Raw genomic sequence first — 23,778 nt, 5'->3', positions numbered from 1 at the left:
GATGGATGCTAGACCAAATTGGGGGGTGGGGGGGGCAGGAAGAGAGATGGCAGGGAAAGACAGACAGTGAATGGAAGGGGCAGATGCTGGACTGAAGAGACAGAGAAGGTTATCATGCTGCTGTACCGGGCCATGGTACGCCCTCACCTGGAGTACTGCGTCCAGCACTGGTACTTTAAGAAGGACACGGTACTACTCGAAAGGATCCAGAGAAGAGCAACTAAAATGGTTAAGGGGCTGGAGGAGTTGCCGTACAGCGAAAGATTAGAGAAACTGGGCCTCTTCTCCCTTGAGCAGAGGAGATTGAGAGGGGACATGATAGAAACATTCAAGGTACTGAAGGGAATAGACTTAGTAGCTAAGGCAGGGAGAACGAGAGGGCACTCTCTAAAGTTGAAAGGGGATAGATTCCATACAAACGTAAGGAAGTTCTGTGGTAGAAAGCAACATATTTATTTGGCTCATAACTTGCTGGCGCCCGATATTTTTAGCTCACAGTGAAAAAAGTTTGCTCACAACACCCGCCCGCTTAGAGGGAACACTGGTGGTATCCCCCCTCCACTCCCCCGGATGTGTATGGGAATGAAACCTAATTTAAAAGAGATATAAGACATAAATATATAACTACATATCTTAAATAGATGCAACAAAAGCTGCTAACGGGCCCCACACTAACTTAAATACCTTATTATTCCCCAAAAATTCTGCATTCATTTTTTCATATTTGTACCGGTCAAATGGGGGGTTTAACATTTAATAAGGTACCACATATAACCATCTCATATGACAATGGAATTGCAGAATCAAGTATTACAATTTCCAGAAGCTGAGTATCAGAGGACAAAAAAGCAGCAGATGATCTAATGTCCCAATATCTCTATGACAATGCCAGCATCTATTAGATCTGGAACTATCTATTTTTTGTAAACGCACAGGAGTCCAAAAGCTTCTATGTAAGAGAAAAAAAACAGGTTTGTCTCATAGATGCTGGCATTGTACATTTCATCCTCCAAGTCCAAATTCATGGCCATTGAGTTGCAGAAATATGCTGCTTGATCTCAATACTCCAAATGTCTTTAAGACTCGTCTTTGGTTTTTTATTCAATAAGTCAGATATTAAATTATACCACCGGCAGGCCTGATGCCCCAGGGAATCTGTCTGAAAACATATGGGACACACCTGACAGCAGGGACTAAACAGAAACCACTGTCTGAAAGACAGCAGCATATTTAAAAGAACCATGTGTGCCCCATTTCATCAATATTTTGGGCTACAGGCATTGTAGTTATGATTTTATTGAAGTAATTTTTAACCTCCCTTTCCTTATGTATCTCCCTTATATGTCTCTTTAACTTTCAAATAATTTGTAGTTCTTATTCCTCTCTTCCCTTATGTTCTTAGTTTTGTTAAGTTTGTCAATAGTCTTGTTAGACCTGGTTTTTGTTTTTTTTGTTACTCATTGTATTGTTCCCCATATTTTGTAATTTTATTATTATGTACATCGCTTAGAATTATGATTAAGTGATTAATCAAATCTCTATTAAACTTGAAACTTGATAGAACTAGCTGCCAACAAGAGCCTGTCTGCTCCATTAACGACTGTAACAAGCAAGCAACTGTTTAGTTCAGTAGGTAAGTTGTATGTCGATCAACACAGTAGCTTCTTTAGGGAGAACATTGGAAAACGATTATTTGTGGCTTGCTTGACTTTAATTATTATTGATCCCATTGAAGTATGTATGGAAATTGTAAATAGTCTCTAGTATTGTTCAATAAATTTGTTCACATCTCCATAACACAGGCTTTTTTTGTTTGTTTGTTTCAGTTGTGGTTTTAGCTTTGGTTTCGGTTTTGGCCAAAACCAGGCATCTAGTTTTGGCCATATTATTGGTTTTGGCTGAAAATGGATAAATAGCTTCAGTGGTAGTTTTGGCTTCAGTCAGTTGGCCTCTATTACACACAAAGAATATAAACACACACCTGTATTTGCATTTGCCTTGGAGAAGGTGTAAATCTATGTCAGAACACTTGGTGTTACTGGGAGTCTATTTTAAACAGGTGCATAGTCTATCATGCCTTTTACAAAATAGACATATAGGGGGGGAAATTCTGTATACGACGCCAGTTTCTGCAGCCGCCTAAGAAGCGGCTGAAAATCACATACTGGTGTCCTATACAGAATTGCATCTGCCCTAAGGGACAGACACCTAACCCCGCCTAACCACCGCGATTCTCTAACCGGCATCCATGTCACAGGTGCCAGTTAGAAAATCGCGTTGCCGCTGAGCTGATCATAGCAAGGGAATCTCTCTACTGCAATCAACTGAGTAGCAGCGATAGCAACCCGCTCCAACACTGTCCGCAGTAGGAGGGATGCCCAATCCCTCCCGCTGCCAACCTCAAACCCCCCTCAAAGTCAACTGGCAGGAAGTATACCCACTCCCTCCTGCCAGAACCGCCAAAACATCCCTCCGCACCATGATAGGCAGGAGGGATGCACACGCCCTCCTGCCAGCAAGCCTAAGACTCTGATTGGCTACAGGATTGGCCTTTGGTATCTGGCCAATCAGAGTCTTAGGCCACTTCCAGTGCATCCCAGAATGCACTGGGAAGAAGGCCTTAGACTCCGGTTGGCCCAGCAGCCTAAGGCTCCTCCTATGGGAAGGGCTTTAGGCACCTAGGCTAATCAGGGACTTAGGCCCCTCCCTGGTGCATCTCAGGATACATTTTGAAGAGGCTGGCCTGCCGGCTGGAGGGAATAGCCACTTCCAGCCTTGGGTGAGCTTAAGTGTCCTGATGTGTCTCCCTAGACCCGTGAAAACTCAGGTTTTTTCTAAAAACGTGCATCCCAATTGGCTGGTTAGAAAGTGGTAGGATGCCTACCGCTGCCTAAAATTGGGATATTTATTGAATTTGACCCTGCATAAGTGCTTTTTTGGAATTTTTTATAGGTGTCTTGTTATAAAATTACCCACATATATGTCTAATGTGACTGAATTATTAGACTATAGGAGGTATATAGGATTTATCACATGTAAATTCTTTTTTACAGGTGTAAAAGGCCTTTGTTTAAATTACTCCAGGAGTCACGTGGATAAAATATATTCAGTGCCAGGAAGGTGCGGGCTTTTTTGTAACAAACAAGTAGCCGTCTTCAGGAGTAGAGCACAGGCAAAGTTGCAATTTACATAGATTTATAAAATATGCACAGATACACTTACTTTACATGTGAACATTTCACCTGCTCCTGCGCAGATATCACATCTAGATTGAAGTCAAGATCACTTTGCCTTACTATTTTATAAAGACACATAGGTAAGTATTAAAAATTAGGAATGGGCTGTTGTTTTCGGATTAGAGCGTGTACTATGCAAACATAGGGCTAACTAGAATGCTGCTTAGGTCCAGATTCTACAAAAGACACCTAAAGTTAGGAGCCTAGATCATTTCACCTAGCCGATCTAGCCACCTAACTTAACTATTTAAAAAGCTTAATCAGCACTGATAATGAGCAATTAGCACGTCGTAATTGACTTAAATTACAGTTAATCGGATGGTAGGTGTTTAACTTGGTAGGCGCCTACCACTTTCAGGTAGGCGCCTAGTTGAGAGTACCTACCAGAAAGTAGGTGTAGTAGGGGTGACTCGTGTAGGCGTCGGTTTTGGACTTAGGTGCACTCATTTAGACCAAGAAAACCCATAAAGTGTGTCTAAAGTTAAGATGCCTCCCAGTGTCTTAAGTCCAGTTTAGGCACTGCTAGGCCTGATTCTATAAATGGTCCCTAACAAATGCTTTGCACCATGCTCCTTGGTGCTTCTGTTGTAGGAGCTGATTATAGAATCAGGGCCTTAGCATGATTCCACAAGATGCGTGTACCTTTTATAGAATCGTGCATAGCGCCAGTGGAAATCAGATTTAAATGCCTGAGCCTCAGTTGTGCATCAGGCATATTCTATAACAATGCACATGGAGGGGCATAATAAAAAAAAAACGTCCAAGTCCCCTTTTGGCCTAAGGCCTTAAATGTTGAAAGTAGAAGCAGGGAAAATGTCCATTATCAAAAAAAACGTCCAAAAGGAGGTTTTTTTTGATAATGGCCTGTCTCTACATTCAGCTGTTTAAATGCCCAGACCACAACTACGTCGCGGCAGTTCGGGTAGAGGGGTGATTGCATCGTGGTAGGGGAGATGAGACATTCTCCTGCAGCGATGGCTGTAGTAGAGGGGTGGGTGGGTAGGTTGCCGGGCCGCTGAACTGATCACGCCAGCCGCCATCAGCTCAGCGACCCCCTTTTCGGCACTTATACCTGTTTTGACTAGGTCTAAGTCAAACGTATAAGTGCCGACTAGGCAACCTGTCAAAATCTTTGGTTATACATGTTGTATGCCTAGGTGTAGGTCGGCCCACCTCCTGCCCACCGCCCGCCCTTTCCCCGCCTCTAAAAACGCCTCTTTTCTCTCTGAGCATTTAGAGGCAGGGGAAAGGCTTTTTGATCGTCCAAGTACCCATTTAAGCCACTTTTTAGACGTTTTTTTTTTTTATTATGAGCCCCATATCTTTTAGGAATGCCCACAATCCACCCACGATTTGCCCCTGGCCAAGTTCCATTTTCAAATTTGCACACTACAACTGGCGCATATTTTCAAGTTGTGCACGTAACTTTTAATTCATTCCATTTAGCATCAATTACAAGGTGCTAATTGCCAATTGTTGGCAATGAATAGGCCAGTTAATCAATTAAGTTGTGCATGCACATAGGCACTATAAACAGAATTTGGGGGATATTATATGCTTTTCTGGCACAGAGTGCATGCTCCTCTCTGCCTCTCAGGAAATAAAGTGCACTGTATGTAAATACAGTCGTACACCTGCTTTAAGAGCATGCACTCTGTGCACAGACTTAGGGCTCCTTTTACAAAGGTGTGCTAGGATTTTTATCGCATGCACAAAATTACCACACGCTATAGCGCGCGTTAGCCGAAAATCTACCACCTCCTAAAAAGGAGGTGGTAGTGGCTAGCGCGCTCGGGAATTTAATGCGCGCTATTGCGCGCGTTAAGGCCCTAGCGCACCTTTGTAAAAGGTGCCCTTAACGACATTCAATTAAGAAAACAAAGGAAAATGAAAAAGAATTCTGGGTGCTCATCCCTATTAAATATATTTTATAAAAATGTATAGGTACCTATGTGGGTTGTTTTGGTTTTTTTACTAGATTTAAAATAGGCTTTTATTTGACATTCACCTGCATACTGATTCCTTTGTTGCTACTGGTATGACAATTTATTAAATCCTTAATTTCAACAATTAAAAAAAAAAGAAAATAGAATTTTAGAATATGTTTTTTACATTTCAATATTTAATTGGAAAAAAATCAGAGCAAAGTAGACATGCATCATGCTAACAAGAAAAACATGGTGGAGGATTTACATAGGCAGAATTTTTCTTTGTTTATTATTTAAATAAGACTTTCACACTCATTGAATAACAATATAGAAAATCAAAATAGTTAATCATTTATATCTAACTATCTATCTATATATATATATATATAAAATCGGATATAGGTATATATGTTCCACCAAACTCTGAAACGCATGGACAGATTTCAACCAAACTTGGTATACATATCAAGTACTATCTGGGAACAAACACAGTGGGGGTGGGAAGGGGGTGACATGTAAAGAATCATTCAAAAAGAAGATATTGCTTTGACCAATTATCTTTGAACGTACAATCATAAACTATATGGAGTATATCAATAAAAATTTCCTGAGATTTTATATTAGTTCAATGTTGGATTGCACTCAGGCTCTATAAATTATATTAAAAAAAACACTATATGTAGTTTATAATAGATAATGAATAAGCAATCCTTTATCAGGGGTGTCCAACCCGCGGCCCACAGGCCGCATGCAGCCCAACAAGGAGTTTTGTGCGGCCCAGCTTCTCCCTTCCTCCATCCCTTCTGTGCCTCCCGCTCCGGCAAGTAATTTTCTGGCTGGTTCCTTTGCTGCAGTTGTCCGTAGGCGGCGGCGGCTCCTCGTGTGTGATCTGCGGCTGTGTCAGAAGCGTTCCCTCTGACATCACGACGTCAGAGTGAAGGCTTCCGAATAAGCCGTGAATTGCATGCGAGGAGCCGATGCCGCCCACGGACAACTGCAGCAACGGAGCCGGCCAGAAAACTACCCGCCGGAGAACTAACAAAACGACCGCCACAGCTCCCTTCAGGCAGACGCGCCATTTCCAGTTCTGTAGTTGCACTATTGCGTATGCTCTGTGCTGGTGTCTTCTAGGAAAAAAAAGGGCGGGGTTTGGGGTTTTTTTTTTTTTGGGGGAGGGTTATGTTCAGAGAAGGATTATAGTAGGCTAGAATGACGGTTGGAGGTTAACTTCTGTAAAATGAGATTTTTTTTTTTGCCTCCATCTCTCTTATGCTGCAGATTGTATGTTCATGGGCACTACGGGTGGTGGGTTTAGGAAATAAACGGGAGAACCAGGTAGGTTAGTGATTAGTTTCCACACAGCACATGGGAATCCGTCTTTTATTCAGACCCCTATTCAGATCGCCAACGGCCATAAAATAAATACTTCCAGCACAGCCATGGATCGCGTGAGAAGCCAGCCACCACCGCCCGCAGCTTTCACCAGAAAAACAATTGCAGCATGGGAGCCGGCCAGAAGGGAAGGAGAAGGTTGGGATGCCAGAGGGAGGGAGCACAAACTTTAGACAAATGATGAAAGAAGGAGGGAGGGCACATGAGCCATATGATTGAAGGGAGTGAGGGGGAGGGAATGAGGAGGAGGGAACAGTAAGGGAGAATTGGATGTCTGAGAGAGGTTTCAGGTTTAAATTCCTCCCCCATGGCTGATTTATAATCTTAATGCCACTGGTTCAGTGCAAGATAAGGGGTATTTTTCAGATTCAAAAGAACTCATCTCAAATCTTTGCCACTCAGATTGTCAGCAGATGATGTTTGAGTCAGTTTTTCCTGACAATTTAGATCCGGTATCAAAATGAGGCTTGAATTTGAGACGGTGAGACGATAAGGCATTGTAAAGCAGCATCCCCTTTGACTTCCGGTCATTCAGCCACTTCCCGAGGCAGGAGCCTATATTCCGTGAGGTTAGTTTATACAGCTTATTGTAAAGTTTAGAAAATAATATTGAATATTTTTAGATATTTATGAATGTTCACTATATTATTACTTTGTTTATGATAGATGTAAATATAGATGTTTAGATATCAGCATATGAAGTAAGAGTTATTAGTAATTTTAGGTGTTTTTTTTTTTGTAGTTTACTCCTTCCTGATGACATGTGGAGCGAAACTCGAGTTGAGGGATCAGGTTTAGGCACCTTCAGGTGTGCACTGTTGATTTTGTAGTGTTCTTCAGCAAAGGATATTCATCAGAGAAATGTTGCATCGCTCCCAGATAAGTACATCTTTTTATCTGGATTTTATAAGCTATATATGATGCACTACTGTGGTTAAGATGATCCCAGCTAGCAAACTCTGCTCTAGATATCACATTGATTTCAGTTTGAGCACTGAGGTATGCGGGATCTGAACACAGTCTTTAACACACATGATTATTTGGTTATGTAAAGGATTGCTTATTCATTATCTATTATACACTATATATAGTGGGTTTTTAATATAATTTATAGAGTCTGAGTGCAATCCAACTTTGACCGATTGTGTCAAGCTTGGGGGATGATGTCATAATCTTCTGTGCTGTCATTGCTATAACAATGCCTTCAAGGAAACATAAGGCAAGTTTCCAACAGCTACATCTAGAGCTTCAGCAATCCATAGTTTTCAGGCTCGCTGAGACACTCTCGATGCCGTGTAAGTCCAAGTTCAGCCCCATAGAGAGGGCCATTCTTGCTGCTGAGATTGGGATATCCGGGACTGGGATTGGGATATCCGGGCGCCAGGGTTCAGCTAGTTTTGGTATATTTTACAGACTGAGGTGTACAGATCCTTTAAGAAACGTTCACATTTTCAAGTTAGAAACGTAACCGATACCTAAACTGGATGTCATGAGTTGGATGAAGGATGCCAAAGCCCCATCTGCTCTGATTAATTTGTGGGATGTCCTCTTCTTCATTTACTAACTCAAAGTCAAAATAAATGAGCATCAGGAATACAAACAGTTTCATTTCATTCATAGCTAAGAAACGACCAGTGCACATTGATGTTCCTCCCCCCCATGGCATGATGAAATATTTCACCTTCTTGCCATTTTTATAAAAATCTCTTTTTTTCGTACCATCTGGGTTCAAGAAACGATCATACTTAAATCGGTGGTGGTTCTGGATGGAATCTCTGGATCCAAGTGCAGAACATTATATGGAAAAACAGCAACTCGGTCTCCTTTGCGAAGAGCATATTTTCTGCCATCTGCCATCTTGAAATCCATATCTTGCATTACTACTCTGATCAGACCTAGAGCAGTGGTTAAACGTAAAGTCTCCTCTATTGCACTGTCGAGAATAGGTGTATTCATTAACATATCCCTAGTGAGGTTTATCAGAGGTCCACCAGGCTTCACTTCTTGGTTAGTCTCTTTAAGGACTTTCTCCATTTCTTTTTTGATTGCCTTCATGGCTTCTGGGTGTTTCATTAGGAAAAGGAGAAGCCGATGACTTGCTAGAGTGCAGTGTTTCCTTGGGATGCCCACAGAAGAAAGAACATGTACCTATCCTGCATGTATTCTGCCATTCCTTGTTCTTGCCTAAACTGATAATGGTTAAGGATCCACTTACTAATGTTATCCTTCTGTATGTTGTTCTTAAAAGACATCATGTTCCATAAACGTTTTTTCAGACTCTCGGCCTCTGGCTTATCTTTCGCAGGAAGCGTGGCATAGGCCAGCTTTGGAACCAGAGAATCAAACTTTCTGTATTCATTGAACAGCTCTTCAGAATGAACACGATCAAACTCCTCAGCTTTTTCTTTGCTTCCCATTCTCTTAATTGTTTCATTGCCAAATAAAGCAATGTAACCTGCTCGGAACAACATTTTGTTACTGAAGTAGAAAAGTCCATCCTGTTGCCATTCCTTCTGACCTTCTTCTATTCCAATGCTATGAAGCATCAGATTTTGCAAGTTTTCCTTTATTGCCTGTGTCATGACCTCTAAGCCATCCCCCATGAGGTACTTATTAACCGCTTCTTCAATCTCATGTTCATTTTCTAAATGATGATAGCCAAAAGTCTTTGCAACAAATTGTTTTGTATTAAGTTTGACATCAAGTTTTGATTTTGCTTCATTCACTAGTGATCCAAAGGAGAGAGGGTCCATTAAAAAAGTGAAATTAGTTGCCTCCCATCTGAACCGTGAATATGTTCCCATATTTTTCTATGCATTTTCTGCAAAAATTCTGCTGTGTTGCTACAGAAGTCCATCGCGTATCCCAGCCATGGAATATGACCCTTATCCAAAGGAGGTTCGTTGGGCCTTCTTCTACGAAACACTCCAAGTAGATAAAGACCACCAAGGACTGAGATCAACAAAGCTAAAAGGGCAGCCAGCCAAAGATCCATCGTAGCATGGGCAGCAGATTGGAAGTTTCAGGCAAACTGAAAAAAAAAAAGGATGTTTGTTATTATTTCCATTCAGCAAAGAAAAAAAACAACTTTAAACTGATCTAACTGGCTTGTCAACTAAGGGTGATGCCCCTGTGCTAGTTTAACACTTTCTTTAAAGAAGGCTAACACCACTGATAAAAACTGTGATGTTAAAACTGTTGTGTTTTAAACATCAAATTTGTATTTTTCCATATTTTGGCTGGATGATTGGGAGAAGGTGTATATGTGTATGCAGGTGTGTTGAGAGGGAGAGGTTGGGCAGATGGGAAATGGCAGGAAAGAAGTATACACTAAAGAATAGGTGAATTTTAGAGCAGTGTTCTTCAACCTTTTTACACCTATGGACCGGCAGAAATAAATAGAATTATTTTGTGGTCCGGCATCGGTCTGCAGACCGGCGATTGAAGAACACTGAGCTAAGTCGTGGGCCATCTGGAACCCTTCCCCCTGATGTTGCGACATCAGAGAGAAGGCTTCCAGTTCAGGCGCAGGACGTGCGTAGAAGCCACTGCCCGCGGCTTTGTGCAGTCAGTGAGGAAGAGGGAGCCGGGCCGAAAATAACGCTGCATCAGTCGCACCGCCAACCGGCGACTGAAGAACACTGTTTTGGGCCTGATGCACATGCCGGCCCTGTGGACCGGCAGGAAATTTCTGTGGACCGGCACTGGTCCATGAACCGGTGGTTGAAGAACACTGTTTTAGAGTATAGATATTTTCTCAGGTTTGGTATTTTGCTTTCCTAGCTCACCCAGATCTTCATCCGGGTACCAGTGATGAATGGGTACATATTAAATTCAGCCTATGTGGAAAACTAGCAACTTTAGTATTGGTGGCGTCTTGGACAGGGCACAAACCTGCGCACACAGCATATCGAATACTGTGAGTCACATACACATTCTGGCAACCAGGTGTGAGCCTTTACGTGAATTCTATGCTTGGCATAAGTGCTCATGTCTAGCTGATTACGCATATATATACACAATTATGCTAACATTCTGTAAAGTGGATACTACTTTACTTAAAGAATTAGTGCACTCTCGGGTGAGGGGGAGGCATTTCTATAAATGTTAGGCACAATTGCATACCCAAAAACATCCTCCAAGTGCCCAAAACGCAGGAAATGCACTAAGTGCTATGTTATAAATTAGGAATACAACAATTTATATCCTCCAGTTCAAACGCTGAAGCTAGAGCTCAAAGCTTAACTATTTTGTATCTAAAGCATACAGTTGAAGCACAAATGCAGGGGAATTTGCCTCAGAAGCTACCGGGCAGTCATTGCCCCAGAGCTAAGAAGGAGAACCCGAATTCCTCATTGGTTAACCTTCAATATTCTATCATAGGCAACCCCACTGTGCCAACTACAACGGTAAGGTGATTAAATCTTAATCTAACAAAGTGCAAGCCACACTTATCTGTCGCTTCACGGCAGACAGGCTTGATAATGAGCCTTTTTAATGACGCTGCAGCATCATTTTTTTTCCACTATGTGAGACTCTCAGCAATAGTAAACTGCAAGTTTGGGAAGCTTTAATTCTGATGATGATATAGGACATTGTTTTTGAAACTTGTGCTCTTAGGATTCTGTTTTTGTGTTTCCTTAGAGGCCCATGAAGAAATGATTTGCATCGGCTGTTTGGAGAGGAAGTTTTCACTAGTGCCTGTACCACATTATCAAGCCTGTCTGCCGTGAAGCGACAGATAAGTGTGGCTTGCACTTGTTAGATTAAGATTTAATCACCTTACCATTGTAGTTGGCACAGTGGGGTTGCCTATGATAGAATATTGAAGGTTAACCAATGAGGAATTCGGGTTCTCCTTCCTAGCTCTGACTGCCCGGTAACTTCTGAGGCAAATTCCCCTGCATTTGTGCTTCAACTGTATGCTTTAGATACAAAATAGTTAAGCTTTGAGCTCTAGCTTCAGCGTTTGAACTGGAGGATATAAGTGTTGTGCTTGTGGATTTTTGCTCCGGTTCCTCTTTATTTTTCTTTTTGATAAATTAGGAACATGCACAAGTATAGACACCATGATACATAAAAGAATGTTTGGGGCACAGAATGGGTGTGGCCTGGGCAAGAATGGAAAGTACATGCACATAAAATATTCAATAAAGGTCTGGTGTAAATATAAGCAAAAAAAAGTGTACCCAGAGGTATGCATGCTATAAATAGCAATTAGAACAGGAGGAAGATGAATTATTGACCTGGAGTGCTATTTACTGCATTGTGCTGCCGTTCGTGATTGTAGTGCATATAATCGGGCCTCATTCGTCCTCTAACTACTTGAATTGTTAACATGGAATGTCACTACTTTTTCAACTTCTGATAATAAGTTTTTAGAATCAGCATCTTGTCAGACTCAATGGAACATTTGAGCAATAATGTAGCTATAGTCAAAATAATATCTTGTGAGTCTTCCAAGAAGCCAGTAAGATCAAATTCAGTGGGGGCAAGTTTATCTAATCCCATTTCAGAAATGATTTTCTTTTTTTTTTTTGTAGAAATTTACATAGCCCATTTCAAAGTAGGAAATGTCAGGCAAAAGGCCATGAAGCAATTTCAGGAAGCATTGTATGTGAGGTCCCTGCAACTTAATCTTCAATTTAGCATTTCAAGCCTGGGCCACCTTAGCATAATCTAAAGGAGAAAATTCCAACAGTGAATGGCAAAAATATTTAAGGGGTACCATCAGCAGGGCATCTAACCAATAAACATCTGACAGGCTTTCATATACTGTAGCAAGCAGTGCCCCGAGGAAGGCAAAGAAGTCACATAGTGCCTGAGCTGGAGGTAAGAAAATACATCCAATCTACTCCAACCATAAGCAGTGCACAACTTGGGAAAATATTGGTAGAATACCTTCATCAGTAAGGATCTGATACAAATAAGAAATGTTACCCTCCTATCTGCCAGAAATCCAGCAGCTGTCATACCTGGTAGAAAGAAGCCATTTTCACAAATGGGCAAGAGAGGTGTAATCTGGAAATTAATTTCAACTGGGCACACGCTTGTCGCCAGGTAGATCTCATGGAGCGAGAAAAAAAATAATAGGGGCTCTCCAGGACAGCAGCCACAACTTGAGGGGTATGCAAGAGATAACTGAAATGATAGAGTTTCCAAAGTTATAATTCTACCAGAGTCCAAGAGAAGTAAGACATATAGAGAAACCAGTCATGGATATGCCATATGTGACAGGCCTCTACAAATCTCTGCAAAGGCAACAATCCCAATCCGCCCCCATCTATTGGCAAAGCCACCAGGTGCATAGGAAGGTATGGGCGGCCGCCCAACCACAGAAACCCACGTAGCAATTTTTCCAATTGACGCTCCACACTCCTTGAGAAGGTCAGGGGCAGCATTTGGTAAACATAGAACCATTGAGCAAGTATCAACTTATTATAAAGAGCAATGCTTCCCATTTATGAAATGGGAAAATGCCGCCAAGTCAGCAAGGCTGCTGACCTGAGGAAGACCTGTCTAGGGAAGGATCAAGCACTTGATTCAAATCCCCCGCCAAGATCAGGGGGCCTGCATCTGATCCCAAAGCAGTCTTAACCAGGGATTGAAAGAAGGTATGCTCATAGGTAGTGGGAGCATACACTACTAGGACATTAAAACTGAATGCACTCAAAGTCAGCTGCAGGAGCACAAAGCGGCCATAAGTATCTTTGGCAAGCAGTTTAGTTAGGGACTTTAGACGTTTGCTAATAAGTACTGCCACCCCACCTTTCTTGCAAGTAGTAGAGGAACAGTAAACCTATCCAGTTTCATATGTTTTACATCAGACAATTTGGTTTCTTGTAAACAAGTAATATCCACCTCTTGTTGGCGTAGGTAAGATAGTAATTTAGCCCATTTAAGAGGAGAATTCACACCGGACATAAATCAATTAGGGGACACCTGAGTGCCCAGCCTTCACCAGGGGTATTTGGCAGTTCAGCGACCAAGCCTGAAAAGTGTGACATAATACAAATCATATTGTCCCTCACATTCCCACCCTACCCCCATCCCCAACATCGAAACAACCCCATTCTAAAACCCTTCCACCCCCCTACCAACCCCCCCAATCTTTTCCAATGGCTCCAAAGTACTGTAGGAAAAAATGGAGAAACCATATGAGAATAGCCAAAGAGAGACCCCCCAGATCTCCGCCCACACTGTGTCTGCAAAATAGTAACGCAAAATTAACCCAATTGGAAGTCCAACTCAGTCAGGATCACTAGTCAAAGAGGCTGCCTCAAAGCGGGTACTCAAAACGCACAATCAGTGCGACTAGAAAGTGCAAAGCACCTGAAATCAACCCCATATTAACGAAGCAGCCAAAACAACAGTCAAGTAGGAAATCCAATCAGAAATGACAGTATCAGAATCCAGCCCAGATATGAGGGGCTACGACAAAGAAGCAAGCCAGGTGTGCGCCTCTTCCACAGAATGAAAAACTCGCCAGCTGCCCTCAATGTTCACCTTCGGTTGGGCTGGATAGAGAAGCATGAAGCGCATCTTATGTTCCACCAAACTGGTGCAAATTTCAAGATAGGCCATCGATGATCAAGTAATCCTGAGAGTAATCCTGGAAGATCTGAATGGACAAATTTTCTTAATAAAGATCCGTACATTTCATCTTAGAACAATGTAAAATCTCAGCTTTTTGCTTGTAACTGTGAAATTTCTCAATAACTGGTCGAGGCCTAACTCCTTCACGCTTCCGACCCAAGCGATGTGCACATTCAATACGATATGGTCTACCATCCATGGGTGGCGCAAATTGCTCAGCTAACCAGTCCTCAGAAGCTGGGCATCAGAAAAAGTCTCTGGAAAACCCACAGAGCGAAAATTCTCACCTCAATCTATTTTCCAGATCATCAATTTTTTCCATTGCATCCTGCCTTGTTTCTGCAGCTGGGCAACCTCCGGAATGAGAAGTTTGAGAGAAGTCCTCCAGGTCAGAGACCAACACCTCCAGCTCACCAGTGCACTTGGCAATATCAGAACACACTCCATGGAGAGAAATGAGTTGTTCCGTAAATGATTAAAAGTAGGAGCCCAATGCACCCACAACTGCAGCGGTAATTTCATCTTTTAAAGTAGATGAAGCACTGTCCAGTTTTTGACAGGAGTTAGGCGCCATCTTATCTTCTGCGACCTTTATGTGCTCAGACATGTCCTTTTTAGAGATTCTAGACGCCATCAATTCCGGAGATTTGATAATATATCTGTCCATAGGTTCAAGACTCACACTGCTAGGGTGTTGAAAAACTCCAAAATTTTAAAGGATGAAGGATGATTGGGGATTCTGTGGGTCCTCTAGGCAGTGCCGGGACAGACACGTCCTCCTCCGCTCAATGCTTCACGTGTTCCCTGGATTTCAGTTTTTAAAACTCAGGTACAAGGCGACAGTTGATTTGGAGGGGGCACTAGGTACCAGGGATTCTTTTTCAAGTCTGGGGGGGATTTTTATTTTTTAATTATGGGGCCTTTTCATTGGGTTAGGCTAACAAAAAGGAGGAGGTCACTGGACTATCAGGGCTTTTGAGTTTTAGGAGGGTCATGTCATGGTTTTAAAGGGGAGGAAGGGGAAAAAGCAGGGGGGTACATGGTAAAAGGGAGGGAGCTAAAAAGGAAGTAGGGAAAGAAAAGAGGGTATATCTTTCTAATGGAGGTTTATCTAACAACAATGTCCCACAGATTACCACCTCATAGGACAACGGAATCGAAGACTCCAGCATCAAATTAATTTGTCCTTGTATTGATTTCCAAAAGTTGAGTATCAAGGTACTCTTTCCTTTTAAAATTGTATTTCTCCCCCACTTTCCTGTTGTTTACATGTAAGCAAAGTTGTGTTTTAAGTCCGTTGATTTTATTGTCAACGCGTGATGTATTTATGATTAGCATTTTATCAAATTTTAATAGAACTTGAAATTTGATAATAGAACAACAAATGATCCAGTATCCCTATTTCAAGATGACAGTGCCAGCATCTATTAGACCTTGAACTGTCAAACTTTTGCAAACAAACTGGGGGTCCAAAAAACTCTAAGTAACAGAAAAAAAACAAGTTTGTCTCATAGATGCTGACACTACATCTCATCCTCCAAGCCCAAATCTGGGCCATTGAGTAGCAGAAATTTGCTGCTTTATCTCAATGCTCCAAATGTCTTTTAGACTAGTTTTAGGTTTCTTATTCAGATAATAATTTATAGCCACTTGGCAGCCTGATGTCCTAGCAAATCTGATCTGGAAACACAGGCCCGGCAAGCTATACTGATTTTTTAAAATTTTGCCAATGGCCTGTTTCAACTGAAACCATTTTAAATGCTTGGAACTATGAGATGCTGAATGATTGTTGCAGTTGTAATAGATTTAGCATCTTCCCATTTGAGGTCACAATCATCTAACTTACATATTGGAAGTAAGCTACAGGCCATTGATAAAAGGGGTTGCATGAAAAGGAAGCTGGCATCAAGATTAAGAAATTGAAGTTTTTGTTATGAACTTTAAAAGACAAGCCACAGGCAGCCATTTTGTTGGGATCTTGGGAGGGGAATCTTTCCAAGCTGATCCATAGAAGGAAAACTATTTGGAAAGGATCCCATCCTTAAGAACATAAGAATTGCCGCTGTTGGGTCAGACCAGTGGTCCATCGTGCCCAGCAGCCCGCTCATGCGGCGGCCCTTGGTCAAAGACCAGCGCCCTAACTGAGACTAGCTCTACCTGTGTATGTTAATGGTTCATTATGAACTTGTCTAAACTTTGTCTTGAAATCCCTGGAGGGTGTTTTCCCCCACGACAGACTCCGGAAGAGCGTTCCAGTTTTCCACCACTCTCTGAGTGAAGAAGAACTTCCTTACATTAGTACGGAATCTATCCCCTTTCAATTTTAGAGAGTGCCCTCTCGTTCTCCCTACCTTGGAGAGGGTGAATAACCTGTCCTTATCCACCAAGTCTATTCCCTTCAGTACCTTGAATGTTTCGATCATGTGCCCTCTCAATCTCCTCTGTTCCAAGGGAGTTTTGCCTGGCAGATGAAAGCATTCATTTTGTTGAAATAAGGCTTTTATGTTTTGGCATATTTTTGGCTTAAACTGCAATTGTTTTGGCTGGTTTGTGAATGCTGGATTTAAAACCTGAGAATTATTTTTGAAGTCTGTTCATGAAGATACAAACCTGAGAAACCACTTAGTGAAGTTATGTTTGTGGTGTATGAACAATAAATCGTACAAAGAAATTGTACCATTAATTTTGAACTCTTTATTAAAGTAGTACCAAGCTACCAAACAACCTCGCAAACTGCTCGGCCGAGGTTTGTGCGCGCTGGGTTAGGTCACTTGCTGAGCCCAGCTTAGCCGCACCCAGTCACATTATCCTGTCCTCCCATCCAGCGTTCCCCTCTCTCTCTCCTCCCCACATCCATCCAGCGTCTGCTCCCATCTCTCTCTCCACTTCCATTCAGCGTTCCCTCTCTCTCTCTCCCTCCCCACTTCCATTCAGCATCTTGCTCCCATCTCTCCACGTTCATTCAGCGTCTGCTCCCATCTCTCCACGTCCATCCAGCGTCTGCTCCCATCTCTCTCACCCCCTGTTTCACCACATAATAAACTTAAAGTGCCAATCAACCTTTTCCCCTTTTTGGGCTATCTCTCTCCTTTCCCCTCACCTTCGCAGTGCTTTTCAAAATCTCAGTTTTCTCTCTGAGGGGCCATGACGCGACAGCCATTCTCCCAAGTTAGCACGCAACTACCCCAAAGCTTCTCCTTTAATCCAACTTCCTGTTTCTACCTGGGTGGATCACATCAGAGGAGAAGCTTCGGAGCCGCATCATGGCCTCTCAGAGAGAAAACAGATTTTGAAAAGCACCACAAAGGTGAGGGGAAGGGAGGGAGATGACCTGACAAGGGGAAGAGATGCCAAGACCACAGGGCCTCCTGGAGCTGTGAGGCCCAGGGCAGCTGCCCTGTTTGCCCTCCTCTAATGCTGGCCTTTTCCTCTTCTCTCTGGATCTGGAGTGTATATCTTTACTCTGACTGCTGTGTTTTCCTTTTTCCTGTACTGATTCTCCAAGACCTTCCTACCTGTTCCTGTCTTACCTTGATCCTCTATGCCTTCTGCTTTGTTCTTCCTCTGTTGCTGAATTATTTTCTCCATCTCTCCCTGCTCTGAACACTCCTTACCTTATTCGAAGCACTTCCTTCTTGCAATATGAGACACGAAGAGCAATATGCTGTGTGAAGGGGCAGAGTGACAGTGATCTGGGCGTCTGAGGAATAAAAGTCCTCGGCTCCTAAGTATCCAAACAACATACAGTATATGACTGGCTTTTACTGGTTAGGGGAGAGTGGGAACCCTGCTGCAGTGGGTCCTTCGGCACTGTCCTATTGGTAAACTGGTCAGTCTGCCTCCTGGCCATATGCATATTTTTCATTTATAAACTGAGCGACTGCCTTATGAAGAAATCTTGTATCCTAGGAATGGAGCAACAGAAAAAAGGGGGAAGAATATAGAATAATCATATTGCCTATGTGCACTCTTCTATCTTCCCTTCCTCCCACCCTGTCTCTCAGATACAATAAGAGAACTCTGTCATTAGTAACCAGTTCTTCATTTACAATAGGACACTGCCTTCTATCCTATGACTTTCTAATTTCTTCCAGGGTCACAGGAATCGTTCATGAGGAACTTTTTAAAATACTTTCTGAAATCCAGATAAGAACATAAGAATATCCTTACAGGGTCAGACCAATGGTCCATCAAGCCCAGTAGCCCGTTCTCATGGTGGCCAATCCAGGTCACCAGTGCCTGGCTAAAACCCAAGGAGTAGCAACATTCCATATTACCGATCCAGGGAAAACAGTGTCTTTCTCAATAACAGACTATGGGAAATAAAAACATGTATAATAATATTGTTTAAGAATGCCAAGTGTGTTATGTAAATTATTGTAATAATACTATACACTTGTTGAAAGAAATAAAAAGGAATAAAGATTAAAAAATAAAAAATAAAAAATAACAGACTATGAACTTTTCCTCCAGGAAATTGTCCAAACCTTTCTTAAAACCAGCTACGCTATCCGCTCTTACCACATCTTCTGGCAATGTGCTCCAGAGCTTAAACTATTCTCTGAGTGAAAAAGTTTTCCTCCTATTGGTTTGAAAAGTATTTCCCTGTAACTTCATCGAGTGTCCCCTAGTCCTTTGTCATTTTTGACGGAGTGAAAAAATCGATCCGCTAGTACCCCGTTCTACTCCACTCAGGATCTTGTAGACTTCAATCATATCTCCCCTCAGCCGTCTCTTTTCTAAGCTGAAGAGCCCTAAACCATTTTAGTCTTTCCTCATACGAGAGGAGTTCCATCCCTTTTACCATGCACCAAAATCAATCAGTTCACCTTTAGCCATAGGTTTATTCATCCTTTCCAAAAAATGTAGCAGGTAGGTGAGTTAAAATTTCCCTAGGCTAAATCCATGTTGTCTTTCTCACAGTTATTCATGCCTATGTATATGCTCAGTAAACTTCCATGGGGATAACTGAGGACAGTAAGTACTAAGAGTCTGTCAAGACTGCAAAACAAAAAGTCAAATCTACCTGGAAAAAGTAACTGCAAAGTGTATATCCTCCCCCCCCCCCCCCCCACACACACACTATCCAAGAGCCAAGTTCAAAAATAACACAAGAAATTCTGGCTTATCTTTTAACATTTTAAGTATTTTATAAAAGAAGGAGCAGGCAGAAATCTCAGGAAATAAATATCTTGCTTTTACTCACAAGCTGTGGTAGAGATCACCTTGATAGTTCCAGGGCTAGACCGGATGAAGCAGGAATGCTGCAGTTTGAATTATGTCAAACAGCATAGAGCCAGAGGATTTATAGTACATTGGCAGAGTATTAAAATTAGATAGGTGTGTCACCATATTTGGTTATAGGGGGCTAGACAAACCAATCTTTGGCTCCACCTCGAAGCTCTCTAGTTGCTGTTGATGCTCTGTATCAGTTTCTTCATGGCCCAGTGTCCCATCCTACTCCTCAGTCTTTGGAGTAAGAGAAGTGTTCCTAAACTATTAAGAATTGATTGCAGAAATCAGGCATTCAGGTTCCATGTATGTCTCTACTATGGGCCAGATTCACAAAGCAAACCGGTCACGTACCGATCGGTTTGCGAGCCCTTTGCAACCCGATTTCCCTCTGACCCGATTCACTAATCTGTGTATGCAAATGAGGGGAATCAGCATGCAAAGCAGGAAGGAAGTGATTCACTAAAATAAAAAAGCAACACCGACTGGGCTGGCCGATCCAAAGCAAGCGACTGCTGAGGACAAGACGCTGAGGTCTTTCCGACTGCCTTCTTCCGCCCTACTTCTCTGCCCCAATCTGCTCTCTGGCCCATCTCAGCTCTCATCTCTTGCCCTTCCCCGCACTGCGAGCCCGTGGTTTTAACCCACGGGTTTAAAGCAGGTTAAAACCACGGGCTCGCTGGGCTGTTTTTTGTCTATTTTGTGTATTTCGTATATATATTTCACAGGTCGGTAGTAGGGGTGGGTGGGGGGGTTGGGGGTGATTTGGATCTGGTTTTCTATGGTGTATTCTAATGTATGTTATAGTATTGGGGTGCTACGATATGTCCTGGGGGGGTTTTCCGAGGGTTTTACATGGAAAATTGTATTGAGCACCTCTTGTTCCTGAGACATCTGATCTTGGTTGTGTTTATGACCTTTGCTCTCTGTATGCCCGGTAGGGCGGTTTTTTCTGGATTGATGGATGTCCCTTTACTCTGTTATGTTATGTGTGTACTGGTTTGCTCAATAAAAAAATATTATATAAAAAAAAAAAAAAAAAAAAGAGACGCGGGTCTTAGATAGTCTGTGCATGCGTCGGGATCACTCTCTAGCAATCGTGTCAACAATCATCACCATTTGCATGCAGGCCTTGTGAATTCGTCAGCCTGCGTGCAGTCAGGCACAGATCGGACACGGAATCAGGGGTTAGTGAATCTAGCCCTATGTCAGTTCTGTTCAGTTCTCCAATTGCAATAATGTTGCTTCCCAGTGGCAGACTATTTAGCTTTGTCTTTTGATTTTCATAGCCCTGCTTATAACACCATTAGGACAACTGTCAGTTTGAGATGACATAATGGAGAGAACACTGATTGAGATTCCATCTTCAATAGTAGCGAAAGAGAGAGCGATAAGGATTGTACCCCTCCATGAACCTGGAACTTATGAGACAGGCAAAAATCATTAGTCCAACCAGCACATACTGACTTAAGGACTTTACGCTGTGCAGAGACCCTTAACTGCACCGAGAATACAAAATGATGAAAATTTCCACTTATCCAGAAAAATAGCATATAGGGGCAAATTCTATGTAGGCACTCAAACTCCCTCCAGTTCTTTGGGATCTGAATGGAGTTCTCACCATTCTGATGAAGCCTCCATTTGAACCTCTTGCAACTAATCATCTGAAGTATCTCACTTGGAAAGTATTCTTCATGATCTGTGTCACCTCAGCTCAATGAATGAGTGAACTTCAAGCACTGGTTTGTGACCCACCTTATATAGTATTTCATCATGACAAGGCTGGCACCGATTCATCCTCCGAGGCCATGGTTGCTTCAAAAAGCTTCTCCTGCTGAAGGTGGCACGCCTTAAGAGAGCATTTTTTTTTTTAGCATAAGACAGCGGTTACAAAAGTTCACTCGATGCTTCAGCCCAAGCCACATAAGAACATAACATAAGAACATAAGCAATGCCTCTGCTAGGTCAGACCTGAGGTCCATCGTGCTCAGCAGTCCGCTCACGCGGCAGCCCAACAGGTCCAGGACCTGTGCAGTAATCCTCTATCTATACCCCTTTTCCAGCAGGAAATTGTCCAATCCTTTCTTGAACCCCAGTACCGTACTCTGCCCTATTACGCTCTCTGGAAGCGCATTCCAGGTATCCACCACACGTTGGGTAAAGAAGAACTTCCTAGCATTCGTTTTGAATCTGTCCCCTTTCAACTTTTCTGAATGCCCTCTTGTTCTTTTATTATTCAAAAGTTTGAAGAATCTGTCCCTCTCTACTCTCTCTATGCCCTTCATGATCTTGTAAGTCTCTATCATATCCCCTCTAAGTCTCCTCTTCTCCAGGGAAAAGAGACCTAGTTTCTCCAATCTCTCAGCGTATGAAAGGTTTCTCTTTCTCTCTCTATATCTCTCTCTATTTCTCATTCTCTCTCTCTTCCTTTATCTTTCTCTCTCTTTCTCTTATCCCTCCTGCTTCTCTGTCTTCTTCTATTCCTTTTCTAAGCAGTTCCAGATACTCTGGATCCTTCTCATTAATCTAGTTTTATTCAAATGATTGTAGATACGAATATTTGATACATGATTTTTATTATGATCTATATGTTTGAACTGCTTTCTGTTTATAATTCCTATAATATTCAATAAAATCATTGAACTAAAAAAAAAAAAAAAAAAAAAAAAAAGAAAGGTTTTCCATCCCCTTTATCAGACGCGTCGCTCTCCTCTAAACCCTCTCAAGTAACGCCATGTCCTTCTTAAGTAACGGCAACCAATATTGGACGCAGTACTCCAGATGCGAACGCACCATTGCCCGATACAACGGCAGGATAACTTCTTTCATTCTGGTTGTAATACCCTTCTTGATTATACCCAGCATTCTGTTAGCTTTTAGCAGCCGCTGCGCACTGTGCCGTCGGCTTCATTGTCATATCCACCATTACCCCCAAGTCCCTTTCTTGGGTACTCTCATTTAATAACATCCCTCCCATCGTATAGTTGTACCTCGGGTTTCTGTTTCCCACATGTAATACTTTATATTTCTCAACGTTGAACTTCATCTGTCATCTCGTCGCCCATTCCCCTAGTTTGTTCAAGTCCCTTTGCAATTCTTCGCAGTCCTCTTTAGTCCGAGCTCCACTAAATAGTTTGGTGTTGTCCGCAAATTTTATTATCTCACACTTCGTCCCTGTTTCTAGATCATTTATGAATATATTAAATAGCAGCAGCCCGAGCACTGAGCCCTGCGGGACCCCACTCGTGACCCTCCTCCAGTCCGAGCAGTGGCCCTTCACTCCTACCCTCTGTTTCCTACCCGCCAACCAGTTTCTGCATCAGTGACAACGAGAGCACTTCTTGAACCTGCTGGAAGGCCTCAACATCAAAGGGAAAATCTCAGCAGCAAAATCAAAAAAACGCAATGGTTGCAAGTGGCCGCGAGATTACTTGATGGTCAGTGCATGAAGACTGAATGGACGCAAGGTCCAACTAAGGAAATTTTTGGAAGTCGAAAACTCGATGAAAAAATGAGCAAAAAGTAAAGTGAATACTAGAAAAAAATAATAAAGCAAAATAAATAAACGAGCCGAAGGCAATAAAACGGAAAATATCGTTGACGGGGAGGCAACTTGCATGGACAGAGTTTAGCTACAACTTCTTCGCTCTAGGGAAAATGAAGAACGGGATGGACGGAAAGGCATCATACATGTGCGGTGCAGGCAGTCTCGAAGCCTCGCTAAAGCTTAAAGTGATGGTATACTTTAGCACTGTCATGACCAAGTTCCACGGGTAACACTTATTATGGTATATAACCATGCTTTCTTTGCCCTCAGTGTCTTTCTGCGGTTTTTCCAGTTGTCACATTTGCTGCTTGCTGGTCATTATTCTAAGAACATAACATAAGAGTTGCCGCTGCTGGGTCAGACCAGTGGTCTATCGTGCCCAGCAGTCCGCTCACGCGGCGGCCCTTAGATCAAAGGCCAGTGCCCTAACTGAGTCTAGCTTTACCTGCGTACGTTCTGGTTCAGCAGGAACTTGTCTAACTTTGTCTTGAATCCCTGGAGAGTGTTTTCCCCTATAACAGCCTCCAGAAGAGCATTCCAGAATTCTACCACTCTCTGGGTGAAGAAGAACTTCCTTACGTTTGTACGGAATCTATCCCCTTTCAACTTTAGAGAGTGCTCTTTCGTTCTCTCTACCTTGGAGAGGGTGAACAACCTGTCTTTATCTACTAAGTCTATTCCCTTCATTATCTTGAACGTTTCGATCATGTCCCCTCTAAGTCTCCTCTTTTCAAGGGAGAAGAGGCCCAGTTTCTCTAATCTTTCACTGTATGGCAACTCCTCCAGCCCCTTAAGTTTCAAGTTTATTTAAAATATTTTATCCCGCTCAATCAGACTTCTGAGTGAT

The 23,778-nt window shown here is 42.4% G+C and overlaps 1 pseudogene; it reads right to left on the bottom strand.

The window, feature by feature from the left end:
* Window positions 1-5,336: 5,336 nt before the first annotated feature.
* LOC117354379 lies at window positions 5,337-19,433 on the bottom strand (annotated as a pseudogene).
* Between the last annotated feature and the right edge of the window lie 4,345 nt (window positions 19,434-23,778).

This window comes from Geotrypetes seraphini, chromosome 2 (genome assembly GCF_902459505.1).
Source record: "Geotrypetes seraphini chromosome 2, aGeoSer1.1, whole genome shotgun sequence".
Lineage (NCBI taxonomy): Eukaryota > Metazoa > Chordata > Amphibia > Gymnophiona > Dermophiidae > Geotrypetes > Geotrypetes seraphini.
Note: the sequence above shows the minus strand (reverse complement) of the source record. Positions and strands in the feature narration are given on the sequence as shown.